The 14,077-nt window shown below is 35.0% G+C and overlaps 1 long non-coding RNA gene across 1 annotated transcript in view; it reads left to right on the top strand.

Moving 5' to 3' along the window:
* LOC107497780 overlaps positions 1–14,077 on the top strand; it is a 112,943-nt gene that overhangs the window by 82,963 nt on the left and 15,903 nt on the right. The window contains exon 4 of the long non-coding RNA XR_001593884.2: positions 10,659–10,786. This is a non-coding gene — a long non-coding RNA (uncharacterized LOC107497780). The remainder of the gene's footprint in view (positions 1–10,658; positions 10,787–14,077) is intronic.

Raw genomic sequence — 14,077 nt, 5'->3', positions numbered from 1 at the left:
GAGAAAAAAAAAGTTTATGTTCTATTACATATGATAAAAATGATGTAGGGTAAATACTAACAAGTATAATCAATAGGCTAATTCTCTAAGTTTCTCAGATTATATATATTATATAATAAATATAATATAATAAATAATATAATATGATATATAATTTATATTATATATAATATCTTATATACAATTAACATATATATACTATATTAATATAATACATAGTATATTTGAATATAATATACATTATATATTATATTAACATATAATATAAACATATAATACATTAACATAGAAGTTATATTACATAATATATTTTATATATCTCCACATAAATAATGTGGGTACCTCGTTAAAATGCAGGCTTTAATTCAGAAAATCTGGGGTGACTCCAAGACTCTACATTTCTAACAAGCGTCCAAATAAGCTGATACTCCTGCTACATGGACAATATTTTTAATAGTAAGAATTTTAGTGATTTCAGATCCTACTGTTACTGCAGGTATAATTTTCACAATTTCTAAATGAATATCTACTTACCAAAACCACTAAAACATCACTTAAAGTTGGCACTTTAAGTTCTCAAGCTTTTTGGTCTCAAATCCCATTTATCGTCTTAAAGTTTTTGTGAAATCTAAAAAGCATATATTTATTTATATTTTCCATATTTGAAATTAAATCTAAGGAGAATTTAAAACACAAGAGCCCATCAGCATATATTCTATTATCTGTTAGAATGATAATGTCATTCCACATTAGAAAGCCTCAGGAAAACTCCACTATGCACTCATGAGAGAATGGGAATGAAAAATCAAATAATGCCTTATTATTATTATGAAAGGAACTGCTAATTTAAGACATTTACTTTTCAGTGTACACAGCTGTACTACAAACTCTACAAAATAAGTCAAATAACAATCTATAGTCTCCTAATTCACTTAAAGATGCACTTACTGAAAACCTGACCACACATAAATCAGCCTGTTTTCTGCCCAGGCCTACTCATTAAAAATGTATGATTAAAGCTTTGGGAACTGATTAAAAATACTAAGCTGAGCCCTATTCAAAAACAATTTAATTAGCATCTCTGAATATCAGTATTGTTTAAAAAATTCAACAGGTGATTCCAATGTTCAGCCAGAATTAAAAACCATTGGGTGAAGAAGGTAGGCTAGAAATAACAGAAGCTCAAAGTAGAAGTGTAAACATAGGGCAGCATTGCTTAGTGGAATCAGATGGGCCGGGTTAGACTCTTGGTACTCATGCTAACTAGCTGTATGATCTTATGCAATGTGCTTATCTTCTCTTATCTTCAATGTTCTTAAATTGAAATTTTAAATTCCATAAATTGGATTAGTAATTGTTCCATCTTAACAGAACTGATCTGAGAATTAAATGAGGTAAGGCATGGAAAGCACAGTTCCTGAATTATGGTAAATGTTCATTAAATGTTATAGAATTATGATTGCACTACAGAATCTTACCAGATAAGATGCAAAGTATGCAAGTTTTGCAAGGCAGGAAGTAGAGCAGAAATGTGTCATATGAACATTGGAGGGAGACAAAATGAATTTGAAAGCAATTACAACTCTCACTATTGCCCCCAAATAAATTGACTTAACAAAGTTTAGGAGTGTTATTTAATAGGGTATTTTTGGTTTTGTTTCTTTAATCCTTGATGGAGAAAGAGACCTACACCAGCAGATTTGGCTGGACTAAAATGTTTTTTGGCTACTATTGATGGGTTCTGAAACAATTTATTGATCTCGAACACTAGAGCTTTCATATTCTGAGAAGAGGGTTCCCCTGAAACCATGAAAGCCAGGCTGGCTATACTGCATAAACAGTCCAGTTTAGTTTTCTTTTTTAACTTATTTTTATTTTTTTATTAAGCTTATTGGGGTAACATTGGTTAATACAATTATATAATTCCAGGTGTACATTATAATTTGACATCTATATATTCTATTGTGTAATTACCATCCAGAGTTCAGTTTCCTTCAGCTACTATATATTTGGTCCCTTTTACCCAATTCATCCTACCCCTACACCCTATATTTGACTCCCTTTACCCTGCCTATTTCTCCCTTCCTCTTCTACCCTTTACCCTCTGGTAACCACTAGTCCATTGTCCATGTCCCTCAGTCTCTGTTTGTTTGTTCTGCTCATTTGTTGCTTTTAGGTTTAGATCCAATGTATAAGTGATATCATGTGATTTTCAACTTTTTCTGTCTGGCTCATTTCGCTTAACATGATTATCTTGAGGTCCACCCATGTTGTCACAAATGGCAGTATTTCATCTCTTCTTATGGCTGAATAATATTCCATTGTATATATGTACCACAGCTTCTTTAGCTAATTCATCTATCATATGACACTTCGGTTGTTTCCATGTCTTGGTCACTGTGAATAATGCTGCTATGAATATCAGTATGCAAATATCTTTTCAGATATGGGTTTTCAAGTCTTTGGGGTAAATACTCAGTAGAGGGATTGCTGGATCATATGTTAGATCAATTCTTAGTTTTCTGAGGAAACTCCATGCTGTTTTACATAGTGACTGTACCACTTTGCAGTCCCTCCAGCAGTGTATGAGGACTCCTTTTTCTCCATATCCTCTCTAACATTTGTTACAACTTGTCCTGTTGACTATAGCTATTCTAACAGGTGTGAGATGATATCTTATTGTGGTTTTGATTTGTATTTCCATAATAGCTAGCAATGTTGAGCATCTTTTCATATATTTGTCGGTCATTTGTTTGTCCTCTAGGGAGAAGGGTCTGTTCAGATTCTTTGCCCATTTTTGATTGAATCATTTGATTTTTGTTGTTATGGAGTCGTATGAGTTCTTTGTATGTTTTGGATATTAGGCCCTTATTGGAGGCATTGGTGTCAAATATATATTCACATTTGAACGGCTGTCTCTTTACCTTGTTGATGATTTCTTTTGCTAAGCAGAAGCTTTTGAGTTTGATGTAGTCCCATTTATTTATTTTTGCTTTTACTTCCCTTGCCTTTGAGTTCAAATTCATAAAATCCTCTTTAAGTCCAAAGTCCTTGAGTTTAGTTCCTATGTTTTCTTCTATGAATTTTATTGTTTCAGGTCTTATATTGAGGTCCTTAATCCATTTTGAGTTAATTTTGGTGTGTGGTGATAGACAACAGTCTAGTTTCATTCTTTTGCAGTTAGCCTTCCAATTTTCCCAGCACCATTTATTGAAGAGGCTTTCTTTTCTCCACTGTATGTTTTTGGCTTCTTTGTCTAAAATTATTTTCCCATATTAATATGGGTTTACTTCTGGACTCTCGATTCTGTTCCACTGGTCCGTGTGTCTGTTTTGTAGCCAATGCTACGTGTTTTGATAACTGTTGCTTGGTAGAATAATTTGAAGTTGGGCAGAGTGATGCTTCCAGCCTCGTTCTTTTTTCTCAGGATGGCTACAGCAATTTGCGGTCTTTTGTGCTTCCATACAAATCTGATGATTTTTTGCTCTATTTCTTTAAAAAAATGCCAATGAGATTTTGATGGGGATTGCATTAAATCTGTATTATGCTTTAGGCAATATGATCATTTTAACTATGTTGATTCTTCCAATCCAAGAACATGAAATATCTTTCCATTTCTTTGTATCTTCTTCAATTTCTTTTAATAGGGTCTTATAGTTTTCATTATATAGGTCCTTCACATGTTTCATTAAATTTATTCCTACATATTTTATTCTTTTTCTTGCAATTACAAAAGGATTTTTTCCACTTCTTTTTCTGATACTTCAATATTAGAGTATGGGAATGCTATGGATTTTTGAACATTGATTTTGTATCCAGAGACTTTACTGTATTTGCTTGTTGTTTCTAGTAGTATTCTTGTGGAGTCTTTAGGGTTTTCAGTTTATTGTTAACATACAAATTGCTTTGATGTTAACAAAGAAAATACGGATCAGAGAATGCTGTTCATAAATAAAATATTTGAGGAGGAGGCAAAGCCACTGCAGTTAATTTGTCTGTAAAGTCAAAAAGAACCAAGAGAAATAGATATAAAAGCTGATGTCAGCATCGGGTAATGCTTTGGACAGATGGAAATTACCTGGATAATTTAGTCAGTGGGGAAAAATTCATAAACTCTTTCAAATTTTCTATCTACACTGACTGAAGTATTCAAACAATTAACAAATCTCTGCATTGTGTTGGGTAGATGGATAATGTTCAAAATCTGTAACAAAATGGAATAGCATAACAAAAATGATAAGTATAGACCAATAATCAGAACAGATACTTGCCCAATTAGATCTGATGTCTTTTATAAATATGTACCTATGTGTGTCCACTGACTATAGCACTGGGGTATGTATCATCCCTTGTTTCTTCTTTCCTAGCACCCCTCCATGAAAATTGACTCTTTAATATATTTTCTCTAAAATTTCAACAATCCCAAGTGGCTCTCTGTACTCATCATTTAACCACTTAACAACAACACAAATTTCTTTTTTTTTTTTTTTTTTGCTGCAGAGATATCTGAGAGAGGAAGAAAAGAGTTTTTAAATTACTAACGTTAATGATGTAGGTCTTTTCAAAATTGGTCATTTAAAATACCACTGAAATTGAAGAAAAACAGCAGAGTGAACAAGAAATAGAAATGCAACTCTATTTATGGCAAACTAGGAAGTATATGCAATCATGAAATATAGTACATTAGAAAAGCTGACAAAAGCAATAAAATTAAGATAACAAAAGGGAATGCTCAGAGCTGCATATCTCAGAGCATCAACAGTGCACAGTGTTATGAGATTTGTACCTTACAGGGACAAATCCAATTATCTCTTGTTTGAGACAGGAAGTATAGGTACTCTATGTAGCTTCAGAAAGCATGGAAGGTAATTTAAATGAGGAATCACAGAGACAAAAGACTTTGCAGGGAATAGTCTATCAATAAAACTAGGAGACAAAATACTGAGTACAGTTAGACAGAGAGAGATAAAGTTTCAGTGACTCTCTCTTACATACACACACTGAATGTTAATATTTCTACTAGCCGAAATATGACACTGATTCTTCCATATAAACCTGTCATAAATGGCCGCTCTAGAAAGAATTTATCTACTTCAAAGATTCCACAAAAGAAATAAAAAGGATTAAACAGAAATTTAAAATATACAGAAAGCACTTAAATCAGAAAAAAAGATTACATTCAACAAATGAGAATTGTAACTAAATATATCACTACAAAATTGTTAAATCTTCGAGAAGCAACCACTTTTCTAAATCAAAAGCATAGATCAGAGATATAAGACCTCATAGAAGTTTTGATAGGACAGTAGAAGGAGATAAAGTATATGCTGATATAACTCAGAAAAAAGTGAAATTAAAAACTAAAATTCTCCCATAAACAAAGGCAAAACAGAAATCAAATGGAACCAATCTCTTTAGGGTACCAAGATATGGCTGTACCAGGCAATATATTAAGTTCTGTACAATATTTGCCACAAGTGGAAATATTTTAATCATCCCCTCCACAATTCTGTCTCTGTCAATTGAAATAAGGAACTTTCATGAAAATACAAAGGGGGAATTGTAAAGTTTAAGAAAAAAGGAAAAGGTGACAGAGAAAACCTCGTTCAATAAATGAATCTTTAGGGCTTACTCTTCTTCAGTTCATTCTTTCTTTTAACAATCTGCAAAAATTAAAGTCATTTAGAAAATAACACATGTTTAAAACAAGAATATCAGTAATGATAATACTTATAACAATAATAGCTAACACAGTTGGTGCTTGCAGTTTGTCAGATACTGTTTTAAGTGTTTTGAGTATATTTATTCATTTAATCCTCACAGCAGTCCTACATATCCTATGTACATATCACTGTCTGCATTTTTCCAAAGAGTAAATCTGATTTTACAATTGGTTCATACCTCACATTTCTATTCAGTGAAGAGTTATAGAGATAGTATAGACAGGCAGATGACAAAACCATCTGGCCATGTTTCTACAAGCCAGGCAAAATTTTTCAAGACGTCATTACCTCCCACACCTGGAATGGTTCCAGAAGCACAAGGTCCTACACAGATCATAAAATGATGATGATGGCCCCTCAGGTGACCTGACCTTGAGCAAGTGTCAACATTCAAAGGCAATGTTTCTGATGGCGTAATTTCCTGCTTTGAATGCTCTACATTCCTGAGTATTTGCAGTGAGGACTAATATAAAGATTTATCCAGGACCATATACTGAGTACCATGTGGTAGTGAACTAGTGAAAATGGAGAGGGCAACTGGGCACTCTGCTTACCCCTATTCATTGCACAGTGGTGACAGCTGTCATGCAGGGAAAGCTTTAAATATGGCACTTTGAGAAAATTTCGCTCTATAATATCTTTTCTCCACATTTCTGTCCTAAGTGCCTGAAATTCCACAAGGAAACTTTACTGTCTGCTGTCTGCCAACTCCACTTTTTAAATGAAAATAAAATTATGTATATACACACATATGTATATATACACAAAACACTAAATAGAAAAGTGAATTATTTTTTAAAAGCAAAAGCATAGAAGTCAGTGTCAGATATTTGTTTTATACTTTACTAGACCTGTCAATACCTCTGTGTGACCAACTCGACTGAGATTACTGAGTCTATTTCCTAATCTATGCAATGGGACTATTGATTCTTATTTCATAGGTTTTTTTTCTCTGTGTGTGAGAATTAAATATAGACACACATACACTCTACTTGATACAGAATCCAGTTAAATGTTAAAGTAACCAGTTAAATGTTCTACTAACATCAGTTTCCTCCTACATTTTCCTACGTAATTAACCCCCATCTCCTTGGCAGGCAATGAGAGAGCACTTTCCTGAAACCAACTTGAACATCTTGCCTGAAACTGGTCCTTTGTGCAATGACCACCCACACACATCCTTTTGTTCACTCAACTCCTCTGACACTTGACCCAGTCTACTCACTACAATTTATAGTGTGGTGAGGCAATCTCACATCGAAAAGGACATTTCCTACCTTTAAAAAAAATGGGCAGAGAACCAGTAGACTTATGGTGACTTCTATTTCCCATCTGTAAATTTCTCAAAACACTTTCCAGTAAACAATCTTTTAAGGCCCATAATGTCATTAATAATACTAAATATCTTAGTTGCCTTTAGTACATAAATGAAATAGTGTTTTAAGAATGTAGTCATGGGCTTATATATGGAAGGCAGTGTGATCCATCTTCCTTCTATTTACATGCATGCTAGGGTTTATAAGAATTAATCTCTCATTCAACAATGAAAAGTTTTGCTTGAAATCAGTAATGAGTTAACAGTGCTGCTTGTGGGTAAAATCCAGTGTCACCTCCAGAATCTGGAGACCTCAATTCAGAGAGTGGCTATTCCTGGGAGCACTTTAGAACATGATTCTGTTTCATGTTCATCTAAAATTCTGTAGCTGTAAAGTTGAATCTTACAAGTGAAAGTACGAGTGAGTACAATTTTCTTTCTGTAAAACCTGTTTCAATATCCCTTATCCTTACTGAGGTGTTCATTTTCTAGATATGTGATTTTTAAACTGTCCAGTCTTGACAACTGTAGAACTGTGTCTCTCCCCACCCCCACCCCTTCCAATAAATGCAGCAACTCCCATTATCATCATCAGAGCCACATGCCCTTTTCCGGGCTCCTACTATTTTTCTTCCTCTCCATGTCAGATCAATTAAAACAGGCAGAGCCAGTGTTGCAGCCACCCTCTTTATCAGCCTTCACAATCCTTCCTCTGCCTATTCAGGCCTTGCAGAGGTCTGGACCAGCTTCCTGTAATCTCGGAGGGGAAAATTTCTCCCTTCTGAGCCTAGTTGTTTTGAGTAACTGATTTCCTCCTCTCCTCTCACTGTTCATATTGCTTCCTTTGCTTAGCCTAACCCTCCTCCAAAGGTAACGAGTCTCTCTAAGCCTTAAGATTTCAACCTACTTTTTTTATGTTTCCTGCTGTCAGTGCAGGATTTCCTGAGCCAGGGATGTAGAGTTGGGGCTCTACCTTTGACCACATCACATAGGGACCATCTTACTCTCTGTACAACACATTATATTTATATTACAGATATCCCAGGGCACTGAGGTTGGTCCCTACTTTGCTATATCATTTCCTTCATTCCACAAAGCTTAGCAAAGCAGAAAACCCTTTATCCTCCAAGTACTCAAACCCCTATTCTCTTCTTGCTTTGATTTAAAGTTGATCTTTCTGCTTCAATCCCTAAGCTGAGGATTTAGTTAAAATTTAAGATAAGTGAACAGCTAGAAAATCAAAATGTTACATGAGATATAATCTTCCAACTGAAATCTATTCTGTGTAGCCTAAATGTTTAAAACATTGAACAATTTGAAAATAAAAGGATTGGTAGATAAACTGGAATTAGGTTAAGTTTTTTGATCCTTTTTCTTTCTGATGGAGGACTATAAGTAGACAGTATTAACAATTTAAAATATGCATTGTATATGTAAGAAAACCCCCGAATAGTAACTAGAAATGTGTATAGAGATAAATCCATTTGGAATCTGGGAAGGAAACATTTCCCAGTGGAGACCCAATATAAAATACTAAATTTCTCACATGGTCCTTATAGCAGGAAATCCAGTCCCTCTATTTCTATAATCCCACCTCCAATTCCCCCATCTCCCTACTACATACGCTAGTATAGCCCAGAATTCCTGAGTGTTAACTAGAATCTGAAGGCAATTCTCAGCTTTCCAGCCTTACTACTGGAGCAGGAACACAGATGCATCCTTTAAGGTGACCTTCAGGGCTCCTACAAAGCCATTATGTTGCCACATTATGGTCCAAACAGGTCCTGTAGTGACCATGCCATTTCCATAGGGATGAAGCATATCGCAGTTGATCATGACCAAGCCTATGGGCCTGAAGCTAGGCCTTCACTCCAATTCCTGCACAATCCCTGGCAGTTCATCAAGCTCAACTCCCTCTTCCCAGTACAATGCTCACCTAGGGGTACCCACAACCAAATGAGTCTGAGTCCAACATGTTAACATGCTCCGACTCATTTTGTCAGGCACTGTCTCAGGCCATCAGACTGCCCCCTGGGGGTACACTCCATCACTCACATTCCGACGGCTCCTCAAACACCCTCTCTCCTCAACAGCTGGTTCAGGGTAAGAGCCAGTCTACAGGTTCCTCTCTTTCTATTTTTGGGGGAAATTTATTTAGAGAAACTCACTGTTTCCTCCTGTCCATGGGCTTTGGTTAAGGGCATCATCTTCATCCAGACCGGTTTTCTTAACTTTTTTTTTCAGTTACAGTTGATATTCAATATTATTTTATATTAGTTTCAGGTGTACAGCATAGTGGTTAGACATTCACATAATTTATGAAGTGATCCCCTTAATAAGTCTAGTACCCACCTGGCACTGTATATAGTTGCTACAATATTACTGACTATATTCTCTATGCTGTACTTTACGTCCCCATGACTATTTTGCAACTACCAATTTGTTCTTCTTAATCCTTTCCCCTTTTTCACCCAGCCCTCCAATCTCCCTTCCATCTGGCAACCATCAATTTGTTCTCTATATCTATGAATCTGTTTCTGTATTGTTTGTTTATTTATTTTGTTCTTTAAATTCAACATATAAGTAAGATTATCTAGTATTTGTCTTTCTCTGTTTACGTTATTTAACTTAACATAATACCCTCTATATCCATCTATGTTGTCACAAATAATAAGATTTCACTTTTTTATGCCTGGGTAATATTTCGTCGTATATATGTACCACATCTTCTTTATCTAATTGTCTATGGTTGGGAATTTAGGTTGCTACCATATCTTGGCTATTGCAAGTAGTACTGCAAAGAACATAGGGGTGCATAGATCTTTTTAAACTAGTATTTTAGATTTCTTCAGATAAATAACTAAAGGGAAATTGCTGGGTCATAAGGTTTAGTTTTTTGAGGAAACTCTAAACTATTTTCCACAGTGGCTGCACCAATTTATAATCCCACCAATAAAGTAAGAGGCTTCCCTTTTCTCTGCATATTCACCAACACTTTTTGTTGATTTATTGATGATAGCCATTCTGACAGGTATGGATTTAATTTGCATTTCTCTGATGATTAGTGATATTGAGCATCTTTTCATATGTCTACTGTCCATCCGTATATCCTCTTTGGAGAAATGTCTATTCAAGTCCTCTGTCCATTTTTTTAATTGGATTTTTTTTTAGTAATGAGTAGTATGAGTTCTTTATAAATTTCTATGCCAGATTTCTTTAACTTTCAATCTTTAAGAGAAAAGAAACTTGAAATCATGTAGGCATATGGACAACTGCTATATGAATCCTTTACTCTCTCACAGTAAACTTAAAACTCTTTATTATTTAAGTTTTGGTTAATTTGAACTCAATGATGAAACTTCTCTGATCTAAACTGTGCACCCTCTGAAAGCAGTCTATTTGAATTCTGTGTCCAATGCTTATAGCTCCTAGAGCAAAACACATATTCAGTGAATACTGGTTGGTTGCTTCTGGTGCCCAGAGGCCACTTTCTTCTTCCAGATGACTATGATCTCTTCCAGCTCTCTATTGGAATCTCTCTACTAATCCAAGCCTCTACTTCTTCTGGATCTGAACACTCATTTCTCACAGATGTTCTTAGTAGTAACTTTGTCTTCCAGGCATGCTCCCCTGAAGGTCCTGCATCTACATCATTCTTCGCAGATGCGGTCAGATGGGCTGTACTATGACCAAGGCAGACGGACGCTTGCAGTTCTCTCCTCAGAGTCTCATGAATATAATTGTTAAGGTAATGGCAGCTTTTCCAGACACAGCCTTCTTTAACTCTTTCTTAATGTTAGGTGTTCTGCTTGGAGCAAATCAGATTGCACCAACCCTAAATAAAGCCATACAGCAGCCATCTTACTTTTCTCACAACCACAGTTTTACTCCCCTGGTTCCATGTTGTCTGGAGCCATCTCCAGCTTAGCTTCCAAAAGAAGTATGATTCAACCATAAGAAAAAATGAAATACTGCTATCTATAACAACTTGATGGATCTTGAGATAACCACGCTAAGTAAAATATGTCAAATAGAAAAAAATTGTGAACCATATGATTTCACTCATATGTGGGATACGAAACTGAAAGCAACAAATGAACAAGACAAACAAACAAACAAAAACTCATAGACAGACAACAGTTTAGTGGTTACCAGAGGGAGAGTGGGGAATGAGGGATGTAGATAATGAAGTTAACTATATTGTGATGGAAGGAGATTTGACTTTGGGTGGCTAGCACATAAAAATGCAGTACACATATGAAAAATTATTAAATTGTACTCTTGAAACCTGTATACTTTTATTAACCAATGTCACCCCCAATAAATTCAATTAAAAATAAAATAAAAATAAAATGACTGCACTAGAAAAAAATTATCTCACTTGGCTTGGGATTACCTTGATTTCCAAAGATCTTCAACAAGATGTTAAACTTGTATGTGAAAATCATCTTACTCTTGCATATGGCTACTCTTAGCTTAAGGAAGACCTCAGTTAACAGATAGTGCTAAGATGTCTGGGGATTAAACTGAGACAGATTTTGGGTCATTTGTTGGTGTGAAGTTGGAGGCCAAATTGGAGATAATATTTTATAGTATCACATATCTGGTCAGCTAAGTTGAGTTTGAATTGATCTGTAGTCTAAGAAGACCTCTAGAAAGCACTGTCCTTTCAATATAATAAGCATATAAGTAAGGATGCTAATTATTACATCGTTTTAAGACAGAAAAGACATAATTCCTGACTCTAAAATTTTAACACAGAAGAGAGTAGAACAATTTTACAATAAGCTATTGTGTTCACTTATGACACTGGGAATTTTTTAAAAAAGGAAAACTAAAATTAAAAACATAACAACAAATATTATTCATGTAGTAATTTAAAAAGCCAGGCTTTTATGTTGCTGAGAGCATTGATAACTTTCTAAAAACATGCCACCCAACTAGTTCAATGGTCACCATGCTATTGTCAATGAGGATATTTATTTCTCCTGCAGGAGAAAGGTTTCCCAACAATGGACATAGGTTTGAATGATACAGCTTTGTCTCCACCTACAGGAATGAAGAGACTGAATTCTTTTTTGTTATTAGAAAATATGTAAGACCTCTAAGAGCACCATTAAAATATTAAGTATAATCAGTACTAAAGTTTTACTACAGATTCTTCTATAATAAAGTAATAATTGAATCAATAAAGGGTCAATTAAAAGAGAAACATAATGTGGACCACTATGCTTATTTTTATAACTTCTTATTGAACTATAATATATATAGAAAAAATTTCACAATCATTAATTTATAGCTTGATGAACTATCACAAAGTAAACACTGGCAACCATCATCCAGATCAAGAAACAGGACATAAACAGCACCCTAAAAGCTTCTTCACAAACCGAACTTATTTTTAAAGCCAAGATTCAAAGCTTTAGTCTTTGATCTATCCATCAGTACATCCAAAAAGAGAAAGGAAGCCATAGGCCACAGACAGACACTTGCCAGCTGAACATCTTGGTCCAGGAGCTGCTCCTGAGAAGGCCATCATTAACCTTGCTGAGATGGGGAGAAGACAGCAGCTACCCAATTTTCTACAGCTCCTGCATCTCACCATGGCTCCATACATGATCAACTCATGCTCAAGGAGAGTTCTAGCACTCATTCTTCATTAAGTAAGATTCTATCATAAGACTCCATCCAGATGAAAACAAGGCAGAGATTGAGATTTGTTCTCACCCAAACCCATTTCTCATGTACTTCTTACAAATTGTGTGATCCAAACCAGAGTAGAGATACCCACAGGTTATACAGTCAGCATGTCCAACACTCTACACCTACACCATGCAAGATATTAAACCCCTTTACATATGGCCCAAACTACAACTTCTAACTAAAATAAATTTGCACCTGATTTAGGTTATCATAAGCTGCCTATTATCCAATGCCTTAAAACTGTTACTTCATATAGTTTTTTGGATCTTTGGTTGCTTCAGACAGGAGAGTACATCTAGTCCCATTAACTTTATCTTGAATGGAATCAGGAATCTGCAGTTACATGCTGACAGTCCTCTGAAAGTTTTTAGAAATACAAACCATTTGATTATTCTTACACTTTGCTATATAGTGAGTTTTTTTTTCTTTACTGAATATGTGTGGTTGCTTGTTTCATGACTGCAAAGCATATAGATATTTTCAGACTTAGAATTCAAAGCAATTAACAATCTCATCTCCCACTGATTCATCCAGGGAATAACAAAGTCACATTTTAATATTAGGAACCCAAGGGGAAAAGAGACAAGAAGAGAGGATATGTAGAAAGGAAATTAGGAAACTTAACAAAATATAGCAGTCTCTATTTTCCTTCCAGCTTTTAAAGTAGATATTAAAATAGATTGTTGGACCATTTCTAATATTTGCTAAAATCAGTATAAAAATATATTTGGATGTTTGTCATTCAAAGAGTTAAGCCAAACTCCATGTGAGTACTTAAGAGGCTGGTGACCTTGCCAGGTGCTTTTGATAAAAGGGAGGTAACAATGTGTCTAGTACACACATATTGTGGGCACACTTCAGCTATTCAAACCCACACAGAGGAAATAGGAATGGAGGAGGGGAAAAGATGAGGCTTAGAAAATGAATAAAGAGAAAAAAAATGGCCCAAAACTCTGCTATGGCTCTTCATGTGATGAAAGCCTCCATTGTGTAAAGCTGTGAGTCAAAATAAGAAGGTTATTCAACTATTCAGGACTGCATCTAAAATATGAAATAGTTCTATTCCAGCCATTTAGTTTATTGTACTACAAAAAGAAAATTCCTCCTCATTAGCTACCATTTTTTATCTATGGCACAACTTTATTTCATACATTTAGGGGGAAATTAATTTTTTAAAAGCATCTCTAATCTCAAATGGATTTGCATGCTCCAGTGAATTGAGGTGAATGTTTGGACCTGACTTTATTTTTCCCAAGAGTCCTCTGACCCTCTAATAAGTGTCCATGTATTATGTGGGGGCGGCCCTTATCTCCTCTTCCCTTCTCTAATACAGTTC

Source organism: Rousettus aegyptiacus, unplaced genomic scaffold, assembly GCF_014176215.1.
Source record: "Rousettus aegyptiacus isolate mRouAeg1 unplaced genomic scaffold, mRouAeg1.p scaffold_m13_p_11, whole genome shotgun sequence".
In the NCBI taxonomy this organism is placed as follows: Eukaryota; Metazoa; Chordata; class Mammalia; order Chiroptera; family Pteropodidae; genus Rousettus; species Rousettus aegyptiacus.
The sequence above is the reverse complement of the archived record's forward strand: the minus strand, read 5'-3'. Positions and strand labels throughout refer to the sequence as shown.